The 15287-nt window shown below is 42.2% G+C and overlaps 1 protein-coding gene and 1 long non-coding RNA gene across 4 annotated transcripts in view; one reads left to right on the top strand and one right to left on the bottom strand.

The window, feature by feature from the left end:
* Positions 1–6944: 6944 nt before the first annotated feature.
* LOC138743236 (uncharacterized) lies at positions 6945–8516 on the bottom strand. 2 transcript variants are annotated; one of them, XR_011344744.1, is made up of 2 exons: positions 8401–8516; positions 6945–7736 (listed from the first exon to the last, which is right to left on the bottom strand). It is a non-coding gene; the product is annotated as an uncharacterized lncRNA (long non-coding RNA). The 2 variants fall into 2 exon arrangements; XR_011344745.1 differs by lacking the exon at positions 8401–8516 and adding an exon at positions 7925–8013.
* LOC138743235 (cyclin-I-like) overlaps positions 7350–15287 on the top strand; it is a 32621-nt gene continuing 24683 nt past the window's right edge. The window contains exon 1 of one of the 2 annotated variants that reach the window (XM_069898208.1): positions 7350–7664. The gene's annotated coding sequence lies outside the window, so the exon portion shown is untranslated. Of the gene's footprint in view, positions 7665–8190; positions 8272–15287 lie in introns of those variants that run through there. The other variant, XM_069898209.1, reaches the window with a different exon arrangement.

Here is a 15287-nt window from a genome sequence, read left to right as displayed (position 1 = left end):
CCTATCTCGGCTGCACCATTTCATCAGATGCAAGGATCGACAATGAGATAGACAACAGACTCGCCAAGGCAAATAGCGCCTTTGGAAGACTACACAAAAGAGTCTGGAAAAACAACCAACTGAAAAACCTCACAAAGATAAGCGTATACAGAGCCGTTGTCATACCCACACTCCTGTTCGGCTCCGAATCATGGGTCCTCTACCGGCACCACCTACGGCTCCTAGAACGCTTCCACCAGCGTTGTCTCCGCTCCATCCTCAACATCCATTGGAGCGCTCACACCCCTAACGTCGAGGTACTCGAGATGGCAGAGGTCGACAGCATCGAGTCCACGCTGCTGAAGATCCAGCTGCGCTGGATGGGTCACGTCTCCAGAATGGAGGACCATCGCCTTCCCAAGATCGTATTATATGGCGAGCTCTCCACTGGCCACCGTGACAGAGATGCACCAAAGAAAAGGTACAAGGACTGCCTAAAGAAATCTCTTGGTGCCTGCCACATTGACCACCGCCAGTGGGCTGATAACGCCTCAAACCGTGCATCTTGGCGCCTCACAGTTTGGCGGGCAGCAGCCTCCTTTGAAGAAGACCGCAGAGCCCACCTCACTGACAAAAGGCAAAGGAGGAAAAACCCAACACCCAACCCCAACCAACCAATTTTCCCTTGCAACCGCTGCAATCGTGTCTGCCTGTCCCGCATCGGACTGGTCAGCCACAAACGAGCCTGCAGCTGACGTGGACTTTTTACCCCCTCCATAAATCTTCGTCCGCGAAGCCAAGCCAAAGAAAAAGAAAGAAGTGGCTGGTGATGCTTCCCTCTCTATCATTTGAAGTTGTTACATGGTCAAAATTATGTCCTCTGTGTATCCAGGTGGCTGGAATGGGGAGATACTCTTTGGTCACCGGGAGGACTTAACTCAAAAGGATCCTGATGTTAACTTTCAAGCCACTAAAAACACTGAAAAACATTTTTTTTTTCAAAAAGTTTGCTTCCTAAAAATAACCTAAAAATAATATGATGGACAACTTCAATCTGAACTCAAAAATAATTTCAGATTTAATGTGTCACAAAGGAATTTGGAGAAACAGTAAATTAACTTTTATTAACTTTTAATCTCATAATGATGACACATTGCATTAGTTCATCTGACATAAAAATGTTTTGCTACTGATTTTTGTTTGCACTCAGCATCTGATGACTCTCATAACAATGTCCAACAATACTCGGCCAGCATTGATGGATTCTAATTGCCCTTTTCCATGGTCGCAATGTCCTGGTGAAACCTTTCACCATGTTCTTCACTGACTGCACCAAGATCAGCGGGGAAGAAGTCCAAGTGTGAATGCAGAAAATTAATTTTCAATGACCTGTTACACTTTATAGTTTTGTATGCTTGAAGTCGTTTTAAAATATGACTAGAAATCACAGAAATAGGTTACATCTAAAAAATGGTTTGTGATAGGAAAAAAATTAAGGTGATTTCAGTGATCAGCAGCTCAAAATCCATTTAAAAAGTGATCAGGAAGCAAAATCTTCATTGTCTAGTGTAATTAAACCAACTTCAGTTTGTCTCCCAGACTCGATGCCATAATCTCAAAAGGGAAATAGTACTCCAAGCTCTTTCACAGAGAAAAAAATGATCAGGTAGACAGAATTCAATGTTTCTGAAGAAATGGAACTCTTTTTTGCTGGGAACCCCTGACCCATAATAACAGAGAATGGAGGAAGAGCATTCTGGATATTATTGAGACATTGCATCAGGGGTGTGTGGAAGCCTTGCATAAAATGAAGAATGGATGCACCACCTCAGTGTCAGCATCATAGGGGGGGGGGGAGGTGGGGAATGGGCATTCACAGGCTATACCCCCCCAAAATGAGTTATTTGCCCCCCCCCCCACCCACCCACAGGCCAAGCCTTTGGCGCCAAAAAATCACACCCTGTTAGTCATATTTGTATATTTGGGGAAGTAGTATGTTCATTGGTCTGGTGCTTGTTTCAGTGAGAGCAAGCAACTATGAGACTGCACTTCAATAAGAAATGGATATAAGAAAATGGCTACACTTATCTGCTTCAAGGCCTCCTCCAGCTCCATCAATGGAAGAGGGAGCAAATGCACCCAACACAGCTTCCTTCTATGAGCAGCCATGATGCACCTGCTAGCATAAGCACTAGCTGTGGAAGGCAACCTACAGTCATAGATGACCTCAGGACTGACCAGCCCAACCAAATTATCTGACAACAGTACCCCGCCAGCATTTTCAGTGGCAGAAAGCATTCTTTTTGTCTCCGTTTGGTAACACAACTGAGACTGGGTTGAATCAGTATCAGGCCAATGCAGCATTTTGTTTTTGCTGTCAGCTTTCTAGCACCCTTGGAGGTATTGAACATTGGATGCCTTTGTGAATGTGGGCTTTCGTCACAGGAAGAAAGCTGTGGAGAGAGAGATCAGGAATTTCATAAACACAAATCTTCAAAGGAGCATATCTCCTGCTATACACTGTGGAAGGAGCAGGAGAGGCGTGTCACTACTGGAAAGGAGATTTCAACACTTTTCAATACAGACCAACTACGAAAGAAGATATTTAAAATACTTCAATAACCTGTCTTATCACTGAGAGTGCTCTGTGCTGACCTATGGCGCAGAGATACAAATGGAGGCTGTGGGCTTGCTGCATGAGAGGACCAAGCCACTCAAACTCTAGACATTCACCAGCTGCATCAGGCACCTTCTGGCTGTCTGTGGAAGAGTTCCCACATTGCCTTCATCAGCCACCTCATAACCCATAAAACTGGGACAGAGGCAAGTCACCCTCGTCCCCACAGAAGTGCCAAAGAAGCTCAGCTATGCTATTAAGAAAGTTGATCATGGAATTTCAGATATTTCTTGCCTGATAGGAAGAGACATTTGCTTGTCAGCAGTGGTTTTTTAATCATCTTTCAGAATAGCATGTTCACTCAATATATGAAATTCCTTTTGAATGTTACTTTACAAGGTTGATGAACTATTTGGAGTTCCCTGGCAACTTTCTAGATGAACAGTTTTGGGCCCTATAATGTCCACTTGTCTATTGCTTTCCATAAATGCTGCCTGATCTGCTGAGTTCCCCCAGCACTGTGTTGCTAGTTGACTGTTTACCCTTTGAGGAGATTTCAAGCCATTATTGTTACAAATTGTTCTTCAGTTATGGTAACTCCTGTATTTAGTTAACTTTTTGTAAATGGGCCAAGAATTCTTTTCTACATTAGGTAAAAAAAATTGGCTTTTCCTCCTCTCCAATAAATGATTCAACACTTCAATTATTATGGTTATTCTATTGTAAAAGGTGTGAATTATTATTGGAAGGTGAATGCATATGTCAAATCAAATCAAATCAAATAGATTTTATTGTCATTGTACAAGTTATACAACGAGATTTATGACAGCAGTACAAGGTTACCAATGCAGCGACGCAACCACAGGCAGCACCACAGAAGTTAAATAAAAAATTTAATTTACAGTGCCGTATATGTCCTTTATGTGAATGGAGGGGTGGGGGGGGGGGGTGTCGGCTGTATGTATAATAGATGTGGAGGACAGAGAGTGGAATTTGTGGATATGTGTGTTCAGTGTAGTGACAGCCTGGGGGAAAAAGCTGTTTCTGAGTCTGTTTGTTCTTGTCTTGATTGACCTGTAGCATCTGCCAGAGGGTAGTAGGTCAAACAGATGCAGGGCAGGGTGGCTGGGATCCTTTATTATTACTTGTGCTCTACTGAGGCAACGAGAGGTGTTGAGATCCTTCAGGGAGGGTAGGGGACATCCAATTATCTTTTCTGCTGCCCTCACCACCCGTTGAAGTCTTTGCCACTCTTCAACTAAACATAGATGTTGAAACATTTTACTCATTTTCCAATATTTAGATTTTTAAAGAATACCATGGTAAAGAATTATGGTCCACAACACAGTTCACAATTAAGACTGGAAACAGTATGGAGATCCAAGGCTTTTAATATTTGTTGTTTATAATGGGATCCCACCCCCCACCAAATCTTCAAAAGTCCTATGAGTACAGGCTGAGTGTCATCAAATACTCCTCATATGTTAACCCTCTCATTCTCAGGAACATTCTCATATACCTCCTCTAGACTGTCTCCGATGTAAAATTGGGATATTTATCCAGCATGGGCTCCTGGGCCAGAAGAGTCTGTTACTGTGCTGTATGTCCATATTAAATCCTTTCTTAGATATGAGGTGCACAACTACTTACAGTACTCCAAATGCTGTACAACAAATACCTTATAAAGCCTCAGCATTACATCCATGCTTTTATATTCTATCCTCTTGAAATGAATGCAATCATTGCAATTTCCTTCCTTATTACTGACTCAACCTGCAAGATAACATTAGGAAATCCTGCACTCAGACGAGTAAACCCACAATCATTTGAAGACATGCCAGATATTCTCAACCTTCTTAAAATGTAGAGGTTTTGGTGTGCCTGTTTCAAAGTTGCACCTTGTTCATGGTCAACAAGGAGAAGGTGATGTGGCTACTCCTCACAGATTGGGTCTGGTGATGAGGAAGTGATGGATTCAGTTGCAAAAGAACGAACAGACACCCTTAGTTTAATTAGAAGAGTACAATGATGTTAAACACCAAGCTGCAGTCAATGAGCAAAACCTTGATATAGTTGTTTCTTGTGATCAAGTGATCTATTGCAGAGTGGAAGGCCAGCAAGATGGGACTTTGTGACAATAGACAAATTGAAATGGGTTAGACTCCGATTCATGTTTATTGTTATATATATGTCAAATATAGAGATTCTTTCTTTGGCTTGGCTTCACGGACGAAGATTTATGGAGGGGGTAAAAGTCCACGTCAGCTGCAGGCTCGTTTGTGGCTGACAAGTCCGATGCGGGACAGGCAGACACGGTTGCAGCGGCTGCAGGGGAAAGTTGGTTGGTTGGGGTTGGGTTTTGGGTTTTTCCTCCTTTGCCTTTTGTCAGTGAGGTGGGCTTTGCGGTCTTCTTCAAAGAAGGTTGCTGCCCGCCAAACTGTGAGGCGCCAAGATGCACGGTTTGAGGCGATATCAGCCCACTGGCGGTGGTCAATGTGGCAGGCACCAAGAGATTTCTTTAGGCAGTCCTTGTACCTTTTCTTTGGTGCACCTCTGTCACGGTGGCCAGTGGAGAGCTCGCCATATAACACGATCTTGGGAAGGCGATGGTCCTCCATTCTGGAGACGTGACCCACCCAGCGCAGCTGGATCTTCAGCAGCGTGGACTTGATGCTGTCGACCTCTGCCATCTCGAGTACTTCGACGTTAGGGATGAAAGCGCTCCAATGGATATATGATATCGCATACAACCCTGAAATTATTTTTCCGCAGGCAACATACACATGAAAACAACAAAAATGTAAACAAACTGACTGCAATACAGAGGAAAAAAAAATCAATAAATTACAAAAATAAATAAAAGAGAAAAAGATCAATAAGGTGCAAAAGTAAGAGTCCTTAAGATGAGGCAGCACAGTTAGTGCAACGCTGTTACAGCACCACCGATTAGGACTGGGGTTTGAATCCCACGCTATTTGTCAGGAGTTTGTGCATTCTCCCCATGTCTGCATGGGTTTCCTCTGGTGCTCCAGTTTTCTCCCACCATTCAAAGTGTACCAGAGATTGTAAATGTGGTGCGGGCTTGTGGACCCAAATAGGTTGTTACAGTGCTAAATGTCTACATTTAAATATTTTAAAAATTAAAAGTAAATAAATCTGATTGAGTTTGTTGTTGAGGAGTCTGATGGGGAAGGGTAGCAGTTGTTCCTGAACCTGTTGGTGCGACGCTTGTGGCACCTACACCTCTTTCATGATGGCAGCAGTGAGAACAGAGCATGACCTGGGTGGTGTGGATCCTTGATGACTGCTGCTGCTCTCTGATGCCAGTGTCCCTGCAGATGTCCTCAATGGTGGGTAGAGTTTTACCTGTGATATCCTGGGTTGTGTTCACTCCCTTTTGCAGGGTTTAAGCTCAGGGGTATTGGTGACCTATACAAGACCCATACAATAGCTGATTCAGCTGGTCAGCTCACTTTCCACCACCCATTGTAGAAAGTTACCAGGGTTTCCGAAATGGTTATAAGTAGAGGCGCTGACGTGCTTCCTTCACGAAGCCATTTGTTTGTTGGGTCCAGGAAAGATCCTCCGAGATAGTGACTCCCAAGAATTTAAATTTTCTCTCCCTCTCCATCTCTGATCCCCTAATTATTACTGGATCATACACCTCGTTTTCCCTTCCTGAAGTCAACAATCATCTCCTTGGTTTTGGTGACATTGAGTGTGAGGTTGTTGGTGCAGGGTCCAGGTCCTCCCTCAAACACGAGTTGATGCGCTCCAACCTCTCAAACTGGTACCATCGCAGTCGAAGTAAGTGCCACAGACCTGTTGAAACAGGTCACCTTGCTATTCTTGGGCACCTTTATAATGGATTTTCTTTTGAAGCAGGTGGGGACTTCTTTCAGTAGCCTTGAGAGGTTGAAAGCGTCTATAAAATCTCCAGTCCCTTGGTCTGCTTTGGATTTAAGGGCGCAGCCAGATACCCCCTTTCAAGGATTTCCCCCTCCTGAAGATTCTCTTCACGTCAGCCTCAGAACTTGGATACACATAGTTGCTGTGGGCTGCGGGGTTGTGAGGGTGAAACGATGTATTTTTTTTCCTTTGAAACATTGAGCTCATCAGGAGGAGATGCAATTAATGATCGCCTCATCAGATGTGATGGCATCATGTTCGGTGCAGACATGTTGGCGGAAGAGCCTGTTCCTGTGCTGTCATTCTGTAAACCTAGGTAAATTCGTTAGGTGGATTGCAACTCGATTAAAACAAATAGCGCTACATTAATTTCGGTTTAGCTTAAAATTGAAATGAGCAAAACGATTATAAAACCAATTATAAAAGACATGAAAAGCAATTTAAACCAGAAAAGTTTTATTTTAACACAGCAATATTGTAAGGCAGAAAAAAAATATAAATTTCTAGCCGGCTCACAGTTCACTGCCCTCGATGTTTGCAGACGTTTCTTGATTAACTTCACTGTAATAACTTTAAAGGAGGTTTTAATTAACTCGACATATTCTAGGCAGGGCAATTAATTATTCATTAACTTCACTGTAATAACTTTAAAGGGGGTTTAATTAACTCGACATATTCTAGGCAAGGCAATTAATTATTCATAACCATCGTCTCCTATTGATTAAGTTATCCAAAAAATAAATTCAAATGAACGCGGAACATTGTTGGATCTTACAAAATGGATCGCAGGCTGAAGCTGATGTTCTTTTCCTGGAAGGTCCCGTCTGGGCTGACGTGACGATACGAGGAGGGGCTGAAACCGAGAAGCGACTCCAGCTCCCGGCCACATAGGAAGAAGGGGAGGGCGGCTGCTGGGGAGCTGATCGCCCTTTCTTCCTCCGTTTGCTGTACTCTGTGTGTTTCCGTGCTGAATTCTTTCTTCTTGGCCTTTCCTCCCACCCGGACGATGCTCGCCTGCTTGGGGGAAACGCTTCTTCCCTCCTTCTCGGCCGCAGCTGGTGCTTCTCGCCCCGGGGACGGAGCCGACCTTGCCCCTTTGTTTCGGCAGGGTCTGAACTGATGGATCGGAGCGGGGCGGAGAGACAGACTTGGGAAAGAGGTCAGTGACTGAACCTTTTCTGTCTTCTCGGCACGTTGCCGTAGCCGGATTGGAACTGCAGTCCATGGGCATCTGCGGAAGAGATGAAAGTCATTAATGTTCCGTGGCCAGAAAGTCTGCAGAATACTTCTTATTTTAACCTTCCACCACATGAATTGAGCTGCCTTGCCAGCAACGCCATTTATAATACGATTGGCCACTTTCGGTAGACCAGTAAATGTAGCGAATGGTTGTTAAAACTTTAAAACTTTTTTCTTAACCCTTTGGACTCCGTGCCCCAGTTTTCAACAAGTACATCTACTCCAGGTGCCCGTTTTCCGAGACTAGTTTTATACCCAACAGCCAGCTGATTCACAATCGAGTTCGTACTGGAGTTGACTCATGGCCCAGTCCGAAGTATATATTATGAAAGGTTAAAAATGGCCGGAGTCCAAAGGGTTAATGCTTCTGGCCTGGAGAAGGGGGATTGAATGTCTCTGGGCCAGTTACAACCTCCAAACTCTTAACTGTCATGCGGGGACCTTAGTTCACACCCAGATGAAACGTTCTATATGTAGCAAATATAAAGATACATAATTAACGTTTCGGGCCTGAGCCCTTCATCAAGGTATGAACTTTCTTTTTAAACATTTTTAATTGGGTTCGGTTCTTTTTAAAGACAGCGCCGCCCTCACAGGCGATGTTTTGCTCGGACGTTTCAACCATGTCCATATTTTGCGTTGGGATGTCACGTTACCCAAAACTAATCAATCTCCATGAGAGTTTTGAAAATGTTCGAAGCTCCGTGACGATGTTCCTGCATCCCCAGGCACACAAACGTGGCTTCTTTCCTCCCCCATCAGCTGGGCTGTGTGTATTGTGTAAACGAGGAGGGCTTGTGTTTCAACACTACACAGGGTGCGATTCGTTTCCTTATTCTCAGTCATAAACAAGACCTCGTAAAGTGGCAGCGATAATGACAAATTAATTTGCGTCGTTTTATTTTAAAACCTAATTTTCACACCGTATTTCAGTTCGTCCAAAGCGCATTGTAGCCCACCAAGTACTTGAGAAGAAACGCTGCTGTGATGCAGCTGTGATTTCCCCCTTTCTGTTACAATATAGGAGAAGTTTAGGGGAAATCCATAGTCGCACCTAAATGTAACTTTCGATAATGTTGAGGGAAGGGGGACGAGCCAAAGTCACTGCAGAATTTAGTCAGGAGTTCGAGTCTTGAAAAGTCGGTCATATGAGTTTTAATCTCTTGCTTCCATTGGGTCCAAAAGAGGTTAATCGCGCTCCCACCTGGGAAGGCTTGTCAATCCAGGCAAAACGTATGTATTCTTTGGACTTTAGAAGAACGAGAGGCGACTTTCTTTAGGGACGTGTCGGATCCCGAGGCGGTTCCACGGGGGCGGTGTTAAGATGTTTACATTAGTGGAAGAGGCGAACGAGGAGACGGGAGATAAGGGGCCGATTTGGTTTTTTTCTCAATGGGGAAATCTTCCTTAGTTTTTAAAGAGATCTTCGAGATTTGGGATCTCATAAATATTTTGGATGGTTGCTGGATGCTGTTCATCAGTCTCACTGTCTGAGAAGAAGCTATTACCCAGCCTGGCAGCCCTGATTTTGATGTTCCACTACCTTTTTGATGCAATTGGTTTGAAGATTCTGTGCAGTGGATGGGAGGGGTATAAGTTCTTGAGCCCTCTTTAGACAGTGGCTCCTACTAAATGTCATCCATAGAGAAAAAGGAGAACCCAGTGATCCTCTTGGCTCTGAATAATCGTCAATTGTGCTCTAAAAGGTTGTCAAGATGAGGGTCGGTAGCCTTACCCTCCTCAGCTTCCTCAGAGAGTGTAGATACTGCTGCACCTTCCAGACTAATGAGGAGGTGCTGAGAGTCTAGGATAGGTTGCCCAGGCAGGAATGTGGTCCTCTCCTCTCTTTCCGCAGTGGAACCATTGATGTGTCGTGGAAGTGCCTTTCAAAGTTGAGATGTATTGTCAAGAGTACATACATAGCATCACATGCAACCCTGAGATTCTTGTATGTGCTCTGACAATACATCAGAACTTTGAAAGGCTCATTTCAATCTCCTCTCTATAATGCAACTCATCATTGTTGCTGAAGAGGCCAACAATTGTTCTATCATCTGTAAATCTGAGGTTTCTATTAGAGCTGATACTGGCAGTGCAATCTTGGGCCTGTTGCAGGTTTTTGCTGCTTTCATTAATTTTGGGATGCTAGAAGGACAACAGATGGTGTATTTCTCCAGCAAAATATCAGCTTAAAATTGAACCACAGTTTTTAAAGAAAATTCCACAGTATACTTGTATGTCAATGGGAGCAAATGAATCTGGGCTGGGTTTCTGTACCATTCACCCTGATGATGTAAGACTATCTTGTGGAAGCTGAGAAGATTGCTTTAAATTTGTTTCTGAGGCTTGAAGCAATCATTTTTGTGCGACATTTGAACCAAGGATTCCTCAACTTCTTTAAAAGAAGTGAGTTGATTAAAATGCTGTTAACATGTTCACCTAAAATGAAGGATGTGCAACTCTGGGCCAATAATGTTGTTTTTTTTTAAATATTTAAAATTGGGCGGCTTTGGAAGTAGAGCATAAAATTGAGAATCAATTGAGGAAGTGGATGAGATCCAGTGTCAGCAAAGACTTTAAAAAGGAGTTAGAATGAAAGAAATCAGAATTAGGTCTCGGTATTCACTGGAAATGTTTTGGAGATCTAGTAGTCTTTTCAGCTTGTCTATTTCTTGTCCTCCCTTGCATGTCCTAGATGCTGCTAGGACATGCTATCTATGTGTGCTTGTAGAACAGGATGATCTTTAGATAGGGAAATGGACACTACCTTGAACATATGCAGTAGCTTCCTTTCAATTGTCTGTAAAGTGAATAGCATTGACAGAAATGATCTCTGCTGCCTGTACCCTTCCCTCCAGCTACATCTGCTGTGGTGCTTTGTTTGTGGTGAGGATTGCCAAGAGTTAGGAACTTGGCTAATCATATGAACAGATGGCTTCTTATCCTTCTCATCCCATCAGGATTTTTTTTTAATTGCAGAAATATTTTTATTTGTGTAAACCCTCAAGAGATCTTAAATAGCTCGCAGATCAGTGCACCACCATTTTGACAGCAACATTCTACATCAGAAAAATGGGCAAGTACTTCCCATCAATCTCTCTCTCTGTTTGATCTGGGAATTTTATTCTCTTCCACTCTGTGACCAATCAGTAGTAGTTCAGAATGTTCAAGGTGAAAACTGTGGTTTGATTCAAGAAACCCTAAAGCGCCATCCACATTTTGTGATCTTACCTGCATTCTGATTCTCATTTAGAGTAAAAAAAAATTGGCTGTCAATAATTAGACTAACTAAAATATTCTGATTCACGAAAGAATGAAATTCTCCATTGAAAATATGGAATACTGGGGGTTCTTTTCATTAATGAGCTTCCAGCATGGGTTCTGATCATTTTGTATGAAAACTCCAGTGACCTTACAAAGAACAAAATGGGCTTTGAGCTTATTCTTGCATTAAATATGACATGAAGTGTTCCATCTGTTTGCAGATGTTGAGGATTTGATGTACCACAATCTGAATGTAGATGTTTAAATTTAGACATAAACCAGGCCCTTTCAACCCATGGGCCTGTACCACCCAATTGACCTACAAGCTCTGTACTTTTGAAGGGTGGGAGGAAACTAGAGCACGTGAAGGAAGCCCACGCAGACTCTGAGACAGCATACAAACTCCTTACAGACAGTGCCGGATTCCAAACTGGGTTGCTAGCACTGTAACAGCACAGTGCTAATCGCTATGCTAACTTTGATGCCCATCTGTGCTTCTTGATGTGATCCAAATTGTCCCAAGAGAATCTTTACTGCAGCCTGGAGGCAAGTAAAAGGCAGTCAAGCAGGAACCATTGTTTTTCACATGCTTTCAGATTTAGATCGTGTCCACATGAAATCATCCACACTTATTTGGACAACTTATCCCTTTTTTTATTTAGAAGAATCAACTTAAAAATTCCATAATTTTTTTCTTTAAACTATTGTGACAGATTATGTTGTGTCTGTATTACATATAGATATGTTTTTGGGAGATAAATTGGGGCAAATATTTTAGTGTAGGTCACATACAAACACTTTAAAACAGATCTTATTTAAAATACTGGATCTAGACAGGCCGGAGCCAAGAACCTTTGCAAAAGCTTTGGAGAATGCTCAAGAGGCACCACCAATGGATTGTTGTTTACAAAAAGACAACGGATGAAAGAACACTTCGGAGCCGCAGGATGTCTGGAGTGGAACTTGCTGTTCTAAGAGGGTCATGTGGTTTTGCAAGCAGAGAGAGAAAAACAGGCATTTTCTCAGAGAGAGAGAGAGGGGGGTGGGAATTCAGTTCTGCAGTTTTACAGGCAGCAGCAGCAACTGGGACTGGAACAGGACAAGCTAGCAAGCTTATGGGAAAGCCCCATTTGGAAGACTGGTTGTGACTGCTTAGTTCAGCCTGGTCAAAGCCCTTATGGTTCATGCAAGAGGAGAGGACTGGCTACTAATGTTTCACTTGAAATAAGATAAACAAAAAGGAACTCTGGTGACCTGAAAGAAAGAGGTTAATGTCTGGAAAACCCTGATGGGAAAAGTTTCTTTGGCAAGAAGTGTCTGGTTACAAGGAATCAGTTGTGGGTGTCCAGGAACAACAAATTTCTCTCTGAAAACTGACAAGAGCCTTCCTGATCAGTAACCATTTATCTTTCAAGCACCAAAGCTTGGTGAACTTTATAAATGTTAAATTCTGTGCATAGTATAAGAATTGCCTGCAACCAGTAAACTTGGAGGAGTGAGAAATGAGATTGGACTGTGAATCAAAGAACTTTTCTGAACTTACATGCACGTTGCATACATCTGCCTTAGAATTATAAGGGGGTTAGGTTGAAGTGTGATTCTGTTTTCATGTTTAAAGATAATTAAAAGCAACTTTTGTTTAAGTAACTATTTGTCTATTGCTGCTGGGTTTATGGGTCCTCTGGGCTATAACCAAATATTATTCACAATAACTTCAGATGGTACAGCAGTTTTTCTTCTGTGCCAATTATGTAATAGAAGTTTACCAAGCTTAGAAGTAAAATAATTCTGTGGAAATTTCCCAACCCTTGCAGAACATGGAAAATTCATAAGATGATACAGAACTAGTGATTTTGGTAAGGATGTGGGCTTATGCAGGAATTTTTTTTTTTAAGTTTGCTATTTCTTGCGATTGATTCCCTTGCTACAAGCTGTTTTGTCCCATTAGCAGAAGTAATAACAAGCCTTTAGTAGTGGCTGATGTAACTCCCAGGGCTGTTGAAACAAAATCTTTTGCTTATGTCATGTACGTTTTTACAGGAAGATATTTTGAAATATAGAACAAATCACTTTAATAATGCAATAACAAGCAGGTTGGAATGATGGTAAAACTTGTTTTTATTTATACATATTTGTAAATTGGCTGATTTGGCCTGTGGACCATATTCTACTGTCCACTTGTTACAAAGGCAATGCATTGTGCTTGCTGAAAGAACATAAGAAATAGGAGCAGGTGTTGGCCATCTGGCCTGTCAAACCTGCTCCGCCATTCAATGAGATCATGGCTGATCTGATGATCGGCTCATCTCCACCTACCTTGCCTTTATCCCATATCCCTTAATTCTCCTATTATGAAAAAATTCTATCTCACAGATTCACCACCCTCTGGGGAAAAGCAGTTCCTCCCCATTCCCATCCTAAATCTACTACCCTGAATCTTGAGCCTGTGACCCCTAGTTCTAGTCTCCCACACCAATATAAACCACTTGCCAACCTCTATCTTGTATGCCTTTCATAAGATCCTCTCTCATTCTTCTAAATTCATATGAGTACAGTCTCACTTAATCTCTCCTCATAGGCTAACCCTCTCTCAAATTAACCTGGTGAACCTCCTCAAGAACGGAGACCAGAACTGTACGCAGTACTCGAGATGTGGACTTCCCAGTATCTTGTACAGTTGCAGAATAACTCCCTCCAGCAGTGAAGGTTCCATTTGCCACCTTGATAACCTGCTGCATCTGCAAACCAAAATTTAAAAATTCATGCACATATTCCCAAGTCCTCCTTTGAAGTAAAACAGAAAAGGCTGGATGAACTCAACAAATCTGCTTTGGAAGGAGAAATTTGGGCTGCGTGTTTTAGTCAGAGGGTACAAAAACAAATGCAGAGATTGCAAAAGTGGGGAGGGCAGGAAAGAACAAGAATGAACTGTCTGTGATACAAGGAATATGGGAGTAATTGAATGAGACACTGATGCAGGGAAAAATGAAATCACAATGGGACAGGGAAAAGGAACAAAACATGAGTGAGAGTATTAAATGGCAGACCAATTACCCACAACTGCTGTCTGAAAAATTGGGAGCAATAGGGCATGATATACAATTTGACTATAGAAGTTAAAAGTGAGAGAGTTTGAAATTCATTGGAAGAGTGCTCAAAATGAAAGGGGTGTGTGTGGAGGTTAGGGAAGAAACGATGCTAAGAAATAAAACAAACTCACTGGAAGTTCAGGGTCATACTTGTTGTAATATCCATCTCCCATAGTTTGCCAGTGGAGCATCTGCATCTCAACTATGTAAAGTGCAAAACACCATTGTACAAATACAGTAAGGTGATAGGGAAAAACAAAAAATTGGGAGCAATAGTGGTCCATTCCCCGTGATCTGCCATTCTGTAAGACTTTGGCTGATCCTGCACCCATCATACATTAAAGGAATTGGAGAATTGGTGATTGTTCCCAAAACACCGGCAGCTTCCTATGAGGAGAGATTGAGTCGTACTTGCAGGATGGTTCCCAAAACACCGGCAGCTTCCTATGAGGAGAGATTGAGTCGTACTTGCAGGATGGTTCCCAAAACACCGGCAGCTTCCTATGAGGAGAGATTGAGTCGTACTTGCAGGATGGTTCCCAAAACACTGCCAGCCTTGAATTTACTTCACTATTAAGCATCAGTAATAAATTGAAGAAAGAATTCCAAAATATACAAAATTCTACTCCCCCAATCCTAAATTCTACTCCCCCTAATCCTAAATGGTTGATGTTAACCCTTTATTCTGAAACTGCATCCGATCTTGAGGTAAAGGAAGTGATATCTTTGGATCTATGATGTAAAACCTCCTGAGAATTTTCCTTGAATTAATGAAATATTTTTTTCACTCATCTAAACTTCAGTGAGCACATTATTTATTATGTATTTAATGTACAGGTATGTGATTGTAATATGCTGTGTGAGAAATATACTGTGTGCACTGTGGTCCAAAGAAAAGCTCTTTGTCTGATTGAACATGGACAGTCAGATGATGATAAACTTGAACTAATCAATGATTGTAGCCTGATGTGGGTGCCTTTTTTATCCATGTATTTTAATCTATCCTTGAAACTTCAGTTTTTATGAAAATGATTCTAACTGATTGTGGGGCTTAGAAAGGGAAAGGGTGTTAACAAGTAGACAGCATTAAGGAATGATGAACTCGGCAAGTCCCAATTAATTTTTTTTTTTTTTTCCCCAGGATATTTTTTCAAATCCAGAGCATAGGGACACTTAAATTATTCTAGATA

The sequence above is a fragment of the Narcine bancroftii genome, chromosome 9, assembly GCF_036971445.1.
Source record: "Narcine bancroftii isolate sNarBan1 chromosome 9, sNarBan1.hap1, whole genome shotgun sequence".
Classification (NCBI taxonomy): Eukaryota; Metazoa; Chordata; class Chondrichthyes; order Torpediniformes; family Narcinidae; genus Narcine; species Narcine bancroftii.
This window is presented reverse-complemented; position numbering and strand designations above follow the sequence as displayed.